This window comes from Numenius arquata, chromosome 2, assembly GCF_964106895.1.
Source record: "Numenius arquata chromosome 2, bNumArq3.hap1.1, whole genome shotgun sequence".
Classification (NCBI taxonomy): domain Eukaryota; kingdom Metazoa; phylum Chordata; class Aves; order Charadriiformes; family Scolopacidae; genus Numenius; species Numenius arquata.
Window position 1 is genome coordinate 76,904,838 of NC_133577.1, and position 11,030 is coordinate 76,915,867.

An 11,030-nucleotide genomic window follows, 5' to 3' on the forward strand; every position below is an offset into this window, starting at 1 on the left:
TTTCACTGGCTTCTCCCCAGCAGCAATTCCAAAGGATTTGCGAGAAAAAGAACCAGGCAAACAAAAATTTATAAATATATATATATATATACATAAATATATATATATAGAATAAATACTCTGGTACCGTACCTCAGAGGCATGGGAGAGTGCAAGCAATACGGGAACAGTCCTGCCTGAGGGCAAGACCTGGACCATCACCGCAGAGACTATAGTGACAAGGAAAGGCCATGGGGCTGGGAGGGACGGGACCCTCCAGCCAGGTGACTGCCGTGTGGCAGCTGTTTAGTTATATACATATACATACATAGAGAGATCGATTTATTTATTTTTTTTACTGAGAGATTATGAATTTCAGAAAGTGCTAAGGAGGAACAAGGAAACGGGGGCTGACGGAGGTGCTACGCCAAACAAGGAGGGTGGGGGCGAAGGGAAGGGGGAAGCAAAGCGATCAGCAGGGGAAGGACTGGGGTTTGCCTTGCCTGTTTCTGGGAACTTCCTTATTGTCCATGCTTCCATTTCAAACATTAAAAATCGTGGGCCAGATCTCCAGGTCGAGCGTAAATCAGCAAAATACGATTGTGCGCTTCTGTTGGTGTAAAGCAGCAGAGCTCTGGCTTGAGGTGGATTCACGCTGATTTACAGCAGGTGGAAATCTGGCCCCGGCAGCAGGGAAAAGCAAACAGCCATGGAGCACAGGAAACGTTTTGAGGTGAAAAGCCTTGCTTTGAAGGGAATCTGTGAGCACAGCGGGCATACTCATGGGAGGAGGGGATGAAGGCTACATGGCATATTTTTGCTGCTGTTTGGTTGATTTTGTCTTTTTCATTTCCAAAGAAAGAACACTGCTGAGGGAAGAAAACTACAAAATATGTGGGGAAATTTGGAGTGGGAAAGGCAGAGTGGAAGGGAAGGGGGAGGTAAAAAGGGGAGAGGAAATTGAACTTTTCCCCCTTTCATTTGCAGTAATTGTGATACTTTATTTAGAAGCCCAAAGGTGCAAAAATCATCTCTAGAGAAACCTATCTGTTATTTTTGTATCTATAGCTATATATATATTAAAAGAAGACAAAAACCTAGAATTTAAAAAAAGGTAAATAAAAGCAAAGGGGGCTTCAACAACATGAAACGCAGTCGGTCCCCTGGCTGAGGGCTAACCCTGCTCCAAGTCCCAACAGGAAGACCCTACAAGAACATACTCAGCTCGCTGGCAGCTCTGCCACCTCTCCAGCATCACCTTCCTCCGCCAGAGTTTTCTTGCTTTGCATCAGTGTAGCTGGGAACCGGAGTCCTGCTCCGTGCCAACCACAGCCATGGAGAGCAGGGAATATTGGCCCATGTGTGTGTATGTGTGTGTGTGCATGCAAATGTAAGCGTGTTGTGTCCAAGCTAACTGGCTCACCAGCTGGAGAGATGGGGCAGAGGGGAGAAGGAGAACTGCAGTTCTCCTTGCCTTTGCCTTGCGGAGTGGGGAGGGCTGTGGTACAGAGGGCAAGGGCGGAACGACTCCTTGAACCATGACCCTGCCTCAGAATCTGGGATTTGATCCAGCAGATGTGATCCTTTCCTGGCGTGGTTGCAGCAAGGCCTCCAGAGGCTGCACCCCTCCTTGCCTTTCCAGCAGCACGACGGCACGTCTTTCCTTCCTGGCCAGGGCCAGCCTGGATATCCTCCTGCGGCAACTCCCAGGTTTCGTACCCTTCCCAGGTTTGCAGGTGGGTAGGAAAACTAGCCACCTGGGGAGCAGAAAAAATTTTGGATGTCACCTACCACCCCAGGAAATCTCCACTAAGGTGTGTCAGAGAAGATTGAGAGGGGTGGCAGGGAGAGAATAGCAGCCCAACGGAGACAGGGAGGTTTGGAGGCTGGTGCACTGCTCAGAGAAGGAGCAGGGCTCTCTGGGGGATTCCTGTCCCATTTTTTCCATCAGAGCAAGAGGGCCCTTGCAACCCTCAAGAAACTCTCCCAGCTGGCACATGAAGCATTGTGAAGTGGGCAGTACAAAACAGATGTTCTGGTTTTATTGTGACCTGTCTGATTTTTAAGCAGCTGCTGCATCTTACGAGCCGGGGCTGTAAACAGCAAGCGCATCAAATGGGACCAACAGCCAGGAAAAGGATAATTACTGAGTGGACTTGATTTATTTGCTGGAAAGAGTGTTTGCTGTGTTGCAAGCGTGCACGCTGACTACAGGGAGGTCAGGCCTGTGGGGAGAGGACAGGAGAGCCTGGGTCCTTGGCCTTGCAGAAAGGATGCTGATCCAGATTTATTAAAGCAATAATAAGGGTCTTTAAATGCCTTTTTTTGCACTGGTGGTTCTTTGGGTCAGTTGCCCCTGCCTGCTCTCCTGTGGGCAGAGAGAAGAGACAAGACACGTGGTTTCACATCCTCGGGGAAGGAGGGCAGTCAGGCCCCAAATGGCTGAACAACAAATTTGGGCTGCGCAAGACTTGGACTCAAACCCAGAGCTGCTTAGAAGCCAGAGGTAGGGCTTACCAAAAACCCCCAAACAGTTAAAACCCATACAAATCCCAGACAACTCAATGCAAAGTGTTTCCTGGAAGGTGGCCTTAAGGGGACTTAGAGGTGGGACACCAAGCTGTGCTGGCTGTTGTGTGGGCTGTGAAACATTTCGACTGAAGAATGGGAGAAAGGTCAGAGATCAGTGCAATGCTAGAAGCTATCCTGATATTTCGTCATGATAGAAGTAAGGCTGGTGCTTGGGATAGTTGGGAGGGGAGAAGGGCCAAAAGATGGTGGGAAAGATGGTGGTGGTGACCTCATGGGGTGACTTACAGCCCCTAGAATGGATGCTCTCAGCTTATTCTCGATTGTACCTGGAAGTGACTCACAAGGAAAAACTTCTTTGTTTCCCTCGTGGTTTGGGATTCATGACAGCCCTTTTGCTCTGCACGGTCTCCCCTTCGCCTCCCAGCAGGGTCATGCCACCGCTCCTGCCTCCCCACAAAAGGGCTTTCACCCTCCACCGTATGACTCGAGCAAAAGGCTTCTGGCTTAGGAAGGAAGTTGCCATGGAAACAGAAGACTAGGTTATCTTTAGAGAATATTTTGTCTCTCTCTTTTAATTATTTACTAACTGTTTGAAGAAGAAGGAGGAAACATCCATCCTTCCCAAAGAGGAATCAGAATACTAAAACCCAGCAAACGCCTTGTGTTTTTACTGGGGATTTCTGCGGCGGGGTAGGTTGTGCCATTTCTTCTGGCAAGAGATGCCTTTCCCAGCTATGCCTGGCTGTTCGTTGGCACCAGAAAAAACCTCTGTCATCACCCACCCACCTCCCAGACATCACCTGAGGGCAGCCAGGATTTGCCCAGGCATCTTTTCAGCCTCCCATACTCCCCACTTCCCACGGGGGAATATATCACAGGCAGATCCTGCCAGGAGAGACTTTGCTGTTGTCAGCCCGAGATCTCTCTGTTTTGTCCCCCTGCCACGTCACCCTTGTGCCCAGCTCTCCCCCATGTCTGCCACCAAAAGCAGACCCTTTGCCTGCTCGATGCTGAGCTCCTCCACGTGCTTGCACACCACTATGGTGTCCTGCTTCGGCTGCTGCTCCACCAAACTAGGTGGACTTAGTTCTTTTCGTCTTGGCTTGGCAGCCAGTTCCTTCACCTCTTCTCAACATTTTTTGTTTTCATTTTTCTAAGTCATCTCTGTACATCTTCCCCTCTCACTTTGGCCTCTGGGCACACCTGGTGTGGTTTATTGCAGCTGCAGAGAAGAACCTGTCCTGAGTGCTTCCCACCTTCTCTTGCACAGGAAATCCTCACCAGCTCCAACCTGCCCATGAAAAATGTACCCTTATTTAGTATTTCTCCTGAACCCAGAGACCCTATCTCAGCACTGACAAATGAACAAAGCATACTGCTAGGTTTACCTCTTCTCATGGCTTCTCCATTTTCATCTATCTTCTTTAGTACTACCAAAAGTTTCCTTACGAAATTAGACACATAGGAAATAATTGCCAGCATGACCATTGTTTTCTTTTATGAGAAGTCGGCAGTGTTGTGCATTTGGGGTAGTTTTTCTGGGTTTTGGTGGGGTTCTTTTGTGAGGCCAGGTTCTGTGAAGGACTGAACAACACCAGCTTTCTGTGAAATTAATACAAGTTGAGCAGGCCAGGGAACAGGAGGGGGAGAAGGAGGGCAAAATTGAAAGTGTCATTGAGCAGGCAAATAGTTTTTCAGACAAAATAAACTTAAAGCAGAAACCTTAGATGTCTTCAAGGAATTTTCTACTTTTCCTTTTGGCTGAGACCAAAATGATTCCTGCCAAAATGGCTCTCTTTGTGTCCAAAATGCCCCCACAGGGCATCACAGAGGTGGTGTGCCCTAGGTGACACCTGGTGACTGTCTCCTCAAGACACCAGGCCCCTTGGCCATCCCTCAGGGCACTGAAGATGGGCCTCCAGGCAGTGAGGTGCTGGCGAGGTGCCATGGGAGATGTGCCCTGCACACCCGCCATGCAACAAGAGCAAAAGGCGTCATAGCAGCGGCTCAGGAGCAATGATTTTAGCCAACATAACTAAAAACTCAACATTTGTTATGGAAGACGTGGAGGTAAGTGGCTTGGCTTTGCTTGTTCTCATCACAAGAATTTCACAGAGAGAAGGAAAATTAAACCCCACTGGTTTTCTGACTAGCCGTGATACAAAACACACAGCGCACCTTGTAGGAAGTGCTTGGTACTTTGCAAAGTCAAGCCCCTGGATTGACTTTGTTCAAGTTCAGTTTATCTGCATGTGATCTGACTTTCCAAATATTCCCTTCCCTGGTCTTCATGAATACTTTATTTTAAAAGATCTGCCTTCTCAGTTTTTTCCATGTTATTTTTGTTCCTTGCTAGGGATGGGCTTCCAGTAGGAACTCAGTATCTCAGTATCTTTGAACTATCATTCATTTCTTCCATCTCATTTAGACATATATGTTTCTTCTCTAGAACTTTTTCCTTCTCCTGCATATTACCAAGCCTGCTGTTTATTTCTGCTGAGATCCTGTCACACTTTGTGCGCGAACTGGCAATGTGATATTCAATATTTATGCCTCCTGACCACTTCCAGAGCAGACGTTCTCAATTTACAAGTAAAGAGCTCTCACCCCCACCAAAACCAGCATCCCAGCCTCCACTTTGCAGTATGCTTCTGCTTTTGCTCCAACAGTGGTCCCAGTAATAAGGGCTCTGCCCTTTCTCTTATGCCGGTGATAGGATTGCACAGGTGGACCTTATGGCTGGGTACATTCTCAGCGTCGCTTTGCATATCAGCAGAGCTGCTGAGCATCTTTCATGTTATGTGACATTAGTAGGAGCAGGGAGGACTCGGCACCTCACGAAGTCGCTTGCATTAGCAGTTGGGCTGTTGTCATGTAAGCCACAGCAGGCTCCAGCTCATGTTCCCCCTTTGCTGCACAGTGCTGCTGGGCACAGAGGAATACAAATCTTTATCCTTAGTTTTGTCTGTACTCACCGAAGTCAGCAGATACGGCTCTGTCTTTGTCTCATGGTCCACGGAGGAGATTGATAGAGTGGGAGAGGCACTGTTTTCCTGAGGACATTTTCCTGGAGACTGGAGTACTTTAACCCCTCTGGCTAACACTGTTTTAGCTGTCTCTTATTTCTGAAAACTTTGAAAAATGCTGTGGCTTGGGGTTTTTTTTGTTTCTGCTTGCCAGGCCAGGGTCGGTGCACACAGTGCAACACGCAAAACAACAGCAGCTCCTCCAGCAGCTCTTCCCCTCCCTTTCCTCCAGCTTATTCATCCTGGATGAAATTTTTGCACTGTAAGTTACCTGTTTGTGCTGACCACGGTGCGGTGGGATTTGCTGCCTGTCATTGCCCTGCTGCCACCTTTTTCTTTCTCTTTTTATCTTTCTTATGACTGCTGCTAAGGGAACAGCACTGTCCCTTCGCAGAGCCTGGCAGAGCATCTCCAAAAAGGGAGCTGGCAACCACTCAGCACAAGCAGGCAGGGCAGCCGCCCTGTCTTCAGTCAGAAACACCCATATGGGCTAAGATGCTGCTTCAAAACAAACCATCAGCAATACCACTGGCCACGCGGATGGCAATCCAAAGAGAAAATGTTTTCCAGTGAAACATCTTTAATGCAAGCTTTTGCTCTTAAACTGCAAAGTGCCTCCTTAGGAGAAGGTCCCTTCCAACCAAGAAGATTCTGTGATTCTGTGAGAGAGCTACCCACCCACACACAGGGAGAAACATCATGCAAGAACCCAAGGTATGTGGTCCGCGCACAGGCAGGCATTTTTATCACTCTGCAAGTCCTTGGTATAAGCCTTGCTTTTGAGCTATCACACCTTTCGATGTGAAGTACCAGGTGGGCTTTCCTCTAAAACTACAACTGTAACCTATAGCTGCATCTAATGATTGCTGGGATGATAACAATGAAAGCAGATGACCACATTTATCTTTTCAATTACAACTTCACAAACACAGTTAATTTATGTTCCCATTTATGCATTTCTTCCCCCCCCTCCTTATCTGAGCCATATGAAGGGTTTGTTTCAAGATATGATCTACACACAGAAATACTACACACATTCTAGATAACAGATATTTCTAAGAAAGAGTCGAGTACAATGTGAATGGGGTGGCATGGTTAAAAGATCTGCTTTTGTGTCTATATTCCCTCTACATATATAAAACTGTCCCCCATACACTTATATTTCTTGCCACAGTCTTTAAAAATGACCTTCCATTGAATGTAGAGTTATAACATGTGAGAGTCTGTTAATCATCATTGGCCACTGATTAGTTTCTGCTCTTACAGTAAGCCCAGGCACAGGAAATAAATCAGGAAGAAAAAAACAAAAAAAGAATCCCCACAAAACAAGAACAACAAACAACATGGCATTGAATAAAAAAAAAAAAAACAGAGAGAGTATTCTGAAAATCCCTCAGTGTCTCCTCAATATTTATTCTCATGCTTCCGTAGTCACTGCTGCTTTGTGTGCATGTGTGTGTGTGAGTGTCTGTGCGTATATGTGGGCGTAGGCATGTACTTGTTTCAGGATGGCTGTCGTTTATAGCCAGATCTCCCACTAGTCTTGTTTTTCAAGTTAATATTAAAGCAATAAACAGCCCAAACTGCTGACGCAGGACAATGCTCACCAGTAGTCCCCGCAGCACTGATCAGGCAATGCCTGGGAAGCACCTCCATCACTGGCTGCAACGAGTTGCAGAGGTCTCTGCTCACCCCGGGGTGGAGAGCCCCAGGTCCCAGCCATGTGCTGTGGGCCTGGAGCAAGGGGCAACCTCAAAGCATCACGGCCTGAGGAGCCAGGCATGGCTCAGCTGCAACCCACATCAGCCATTGTGGCATGCTCACGGCTGCTGCTTGGGGGACCGGTACCCACAGGGCTGGAAATTAGGAGCAACAGGGCTGGCAGGGAGCTGTGGCAGACCACATGGTCAGGAATGCAGGGACCTGGGGCACCTGGAGCCACCACATGTGTATGTGTATGTGTGCATGTGCATGTCCTTGCACTGTGGGGGACTGCCAGGACCCTTCTTGCACTCTGTAAATCACTGGTCCGTCTGCAGTTCAGGACTCGAGCTGTGGCACAGGCTGAGTGGCCACTTCAGCATCAATTATTCTCTCAGGAACGCAATGAGGTCACGGGTCTTTGCCAAAACATGTTGAAATACTCTCCCTTTTGGGCATGGACATGCAGGTACCCCCACAAGGGAGGCCAGAGAAAGGTCAGCTCTCTGCGTGGCAGAAACCACCAGCATGCAGAGCCCTGGCTGGGGCAGGCAAGTATGGTGGGCACCCCTGTGCTGTTCAGGAATTCAGAGGGTTATTTATCATCCATCTGAACTTTACTCCTACATGAGTTCGCACAGGAAATGGAGACAGCGCTGACAGCCAGCAGGAACCATGAGCCCCCATCCCAGGCCCCGAAATCCTGGAGCCTCTTTGAAGTCTGATCCGTAACTTGGATTTTGCTTTCAATCCTGGTCACCTCCAATGTGGACATGGCTGAACAGCCCAACATCTCACAACAAAGAAGTGCCTGTGTGGCTGCCAGTTCTGTGACTGGAGTCAAGCCCAGGGCCGTGGATCCTGCTACAGAGTGATTCCTCCATGGCTCATCCATACTCCTGCCCAGTGACCACCACAGATGCAGAGCCATCGCCTCCGTCCCCGCAAACTCCAACACCCTGATCTGGTGGGACCCACCAGCAGGCTAAACCCTGGGGCTGGGGGTGCTGGTTCCATCCCAGCCTGGATGATAAACAGCTTTTCCTTTTGTGCTTGGATGGACACAGCATTTTAATGTTTATTTGTGTCCAACCAGGCAAAAATACAGCCTAGGTAACAAAGAGGTGAAAAGGCCTGAGGGGAATTTCCACTAACGATGGAGAAAGCTAGCTAAGGGTCTGGAAGAGGTGAAGATCTGACTCCTGGCTTGAGACAGGAATGATCCACCCAGAGGGACACCCCAAGGGTGCGGGTTTCTTCCCTCCAGCCACATGCTCAGTGCCTCTGCATTTTTCTGCTCTGTAAATACTGCAGGAATCAATGCAGCGGCTAATGTGGCACTTTTGACATTTGAGGGAGGATTATCTCAGAAGCGAGTGTATAAATCTGCTTCATCAAAAGTCCAGAGGCGGAAAGCAGATGCCAGCTTGCAGCCCCCAGCCTGCCAGGGGTCCCTGGTGGCAGCCCCGCGGGGTCAGGACCCACGTGTGCAGGAAGCCATGGGGCTGTTGCAGCACCCAATGGGTCTGAGCACACAGGTAGGGAGGGAAAGAGGCAGCCTGGCAGGTCGTGTTGTTTGCTTTGCGCTGGTGATGATGCAGTGGTATCATTTTCACGCTAAATGCTAATTTTCTGCTTTGCTGGCCTCAGAATCGCCTATATTCGTATCCTTCATTGCAGCAATTAAAGGGCTGGGTGCTCGAGTTGAGGCGCTCGCGATGAGTGCAATTTTAATCGGCGTGCGCGGCAGAGAAGGAGGAATGTGATTGCTTCCCTGTTGCTGTGGGAACACAGGAGAGCAGATCTATTCCCATGAGGGGCAGGAGAGCCCCTGCCACGGGATGCGTGTGTATTGGCTCCAGCCCAGTGCTGGAACTACTGCTTCTTCCACTTCTCCTTCTGGTCAGGAATTGCCATACAACTTCAGCAAAACATTGAAACAAATCACCTGCTCCCTGCCTTGTGTTCCTGCCCCTGGATACCACCCTCCAAGGTGCCGTGCACCGTGCAGAGGTCCCCAGCACGTTGCGGGACAGGCTGTCACTGGCATGTCCCTTCCGATGGGGAGGCAGGGCAGAGGGAGAGGACACAGTGCCATACTGCACAGATGTGATTTCCAGGCGTGCCTGTAGGCAGAAGGAGGCAATTACACAGGTCTCCGCTGTGAGATTGCAGCGGAGGTTGCTTTGCACAGGTGGGCAGGAGAGTCCATTTGTGAAAGCGCTAGGAAAGACATTAGTGTATTAAGTACTTAAGCATTTACACTGTTTGCCTAAATCGTAAAGCTTGGGGTGCTGAATACGCTTGCAGATCCCTTCTGTCTCTCCAGAAGGCTTAAATGTTCCTCCAAAGGGGAATGGAGGCCGTGTCACTTTACTTTCCCTTAGTGTCAATGCCCATATTTGCAGGTGGGGGACCATCCTGCTGGGGTCCCCAGCAGAGCTGTAGCTCTCCCTGCCACTCCCCCAGCACCATGGGAGCCACAGCAGGTGACATGGGCAACCCCCTGCCCCCAGGAGATGGAGTGGGGAGGGGGTCCGGGGCTCCCCATGCCCTGTGCACCATGTCGAGGGATGTCTGTGTGCAGTAGGGTCTGCAGGAGAGGAACACCAAGGGGGAGACTGTGCCTGTACCAAAACTGCAGGAGTCAATGGGAGGGAAGGGGGGAATGATGACATTTCCAGGGCAGACACAAGCTTCCATGGCCATTATTTCACCTTCTCCTTGAGTTTATCTTAATTCCTTCCTACACACCCCTCTCCTTTTGTCCATTTCTCTTCTGAGCTCATTTATTTGGCTCCATGAGGGACATGGGGGAGGGAGGGGGTCAGTCACAAGCCCTTTTTGTCTTACGTGGAGGCTGCTTGTGTGGGTCTCTTTACACACCTTGAGCCATTCAGCTCCCTCAGAGTGGGGACTCACTATTTTTAATGCCATTACTATGTTAATGGTCCTTGCCTGAGACAAATGCCTACGCTGAGCCGGTTTCCCCAGTCCACCGGGGGACTGATGTATGCTCCCTTCAGGGACCTCCCCAGTCACTTCAGGGTCCCACCTCCATCTCACCCCCAGGAAGAGCCCCATGTCCCCTCACAACCTATCCTACATCACAGTCGCTAGAAGGCAGGAGGGGGTGTGGAAAAACACACAGTCCTTTTCCAGCTACTCCCAGTAGGTCCAAGAATCCCCTGCAAATGTCCTGAGAAGGAAACCCTCTGTCCATGCTGTCCCTGAGGAGCGGGAAGTGAGGAGGAGGCATTAGCAGGCTGATGCTGGCTCTGTGGCCTGTGCCCAGGAATCAGGCTCAGGGCACACCAGCATCCAGGGTGACAGGCACAGGGTGAGGAGTCAGGGGTGCACTTAACCCATAGAGCTGTGGACCATAGAGGGCTGTGGACACAAACTCAATCTTGCTTCAACATAGGCACTCCAGGCACTCATCTGTGAAGGGGCAGAAGGAGAAGGCTTCAGCATGAGACCCCAAAGTGCATGTGGGACACAGGACCTGCACAGGTCTGTGCCAGGTTATTTTCACTGCGCCTTGCACCTGGGCTGGTGTGAAACGAAAGTCACCTGGGACAACCTCACCTGCTGCAATTCTACCACTGATGGCCACATAGACATCTCTCATATCTGTCTTACTCCATTATTCCATATGAAGCCCCCTTGTATCTCATTTCTCCTTTTTGTGGCCCATCCACTTTTTTGTGGCAATCAGAGGTGGTAACTGCAGATAACACAAAAATTAGAGGAGTGGCTGGTTTTGTTTCCTCCACCAGTTCAGAGAAAATT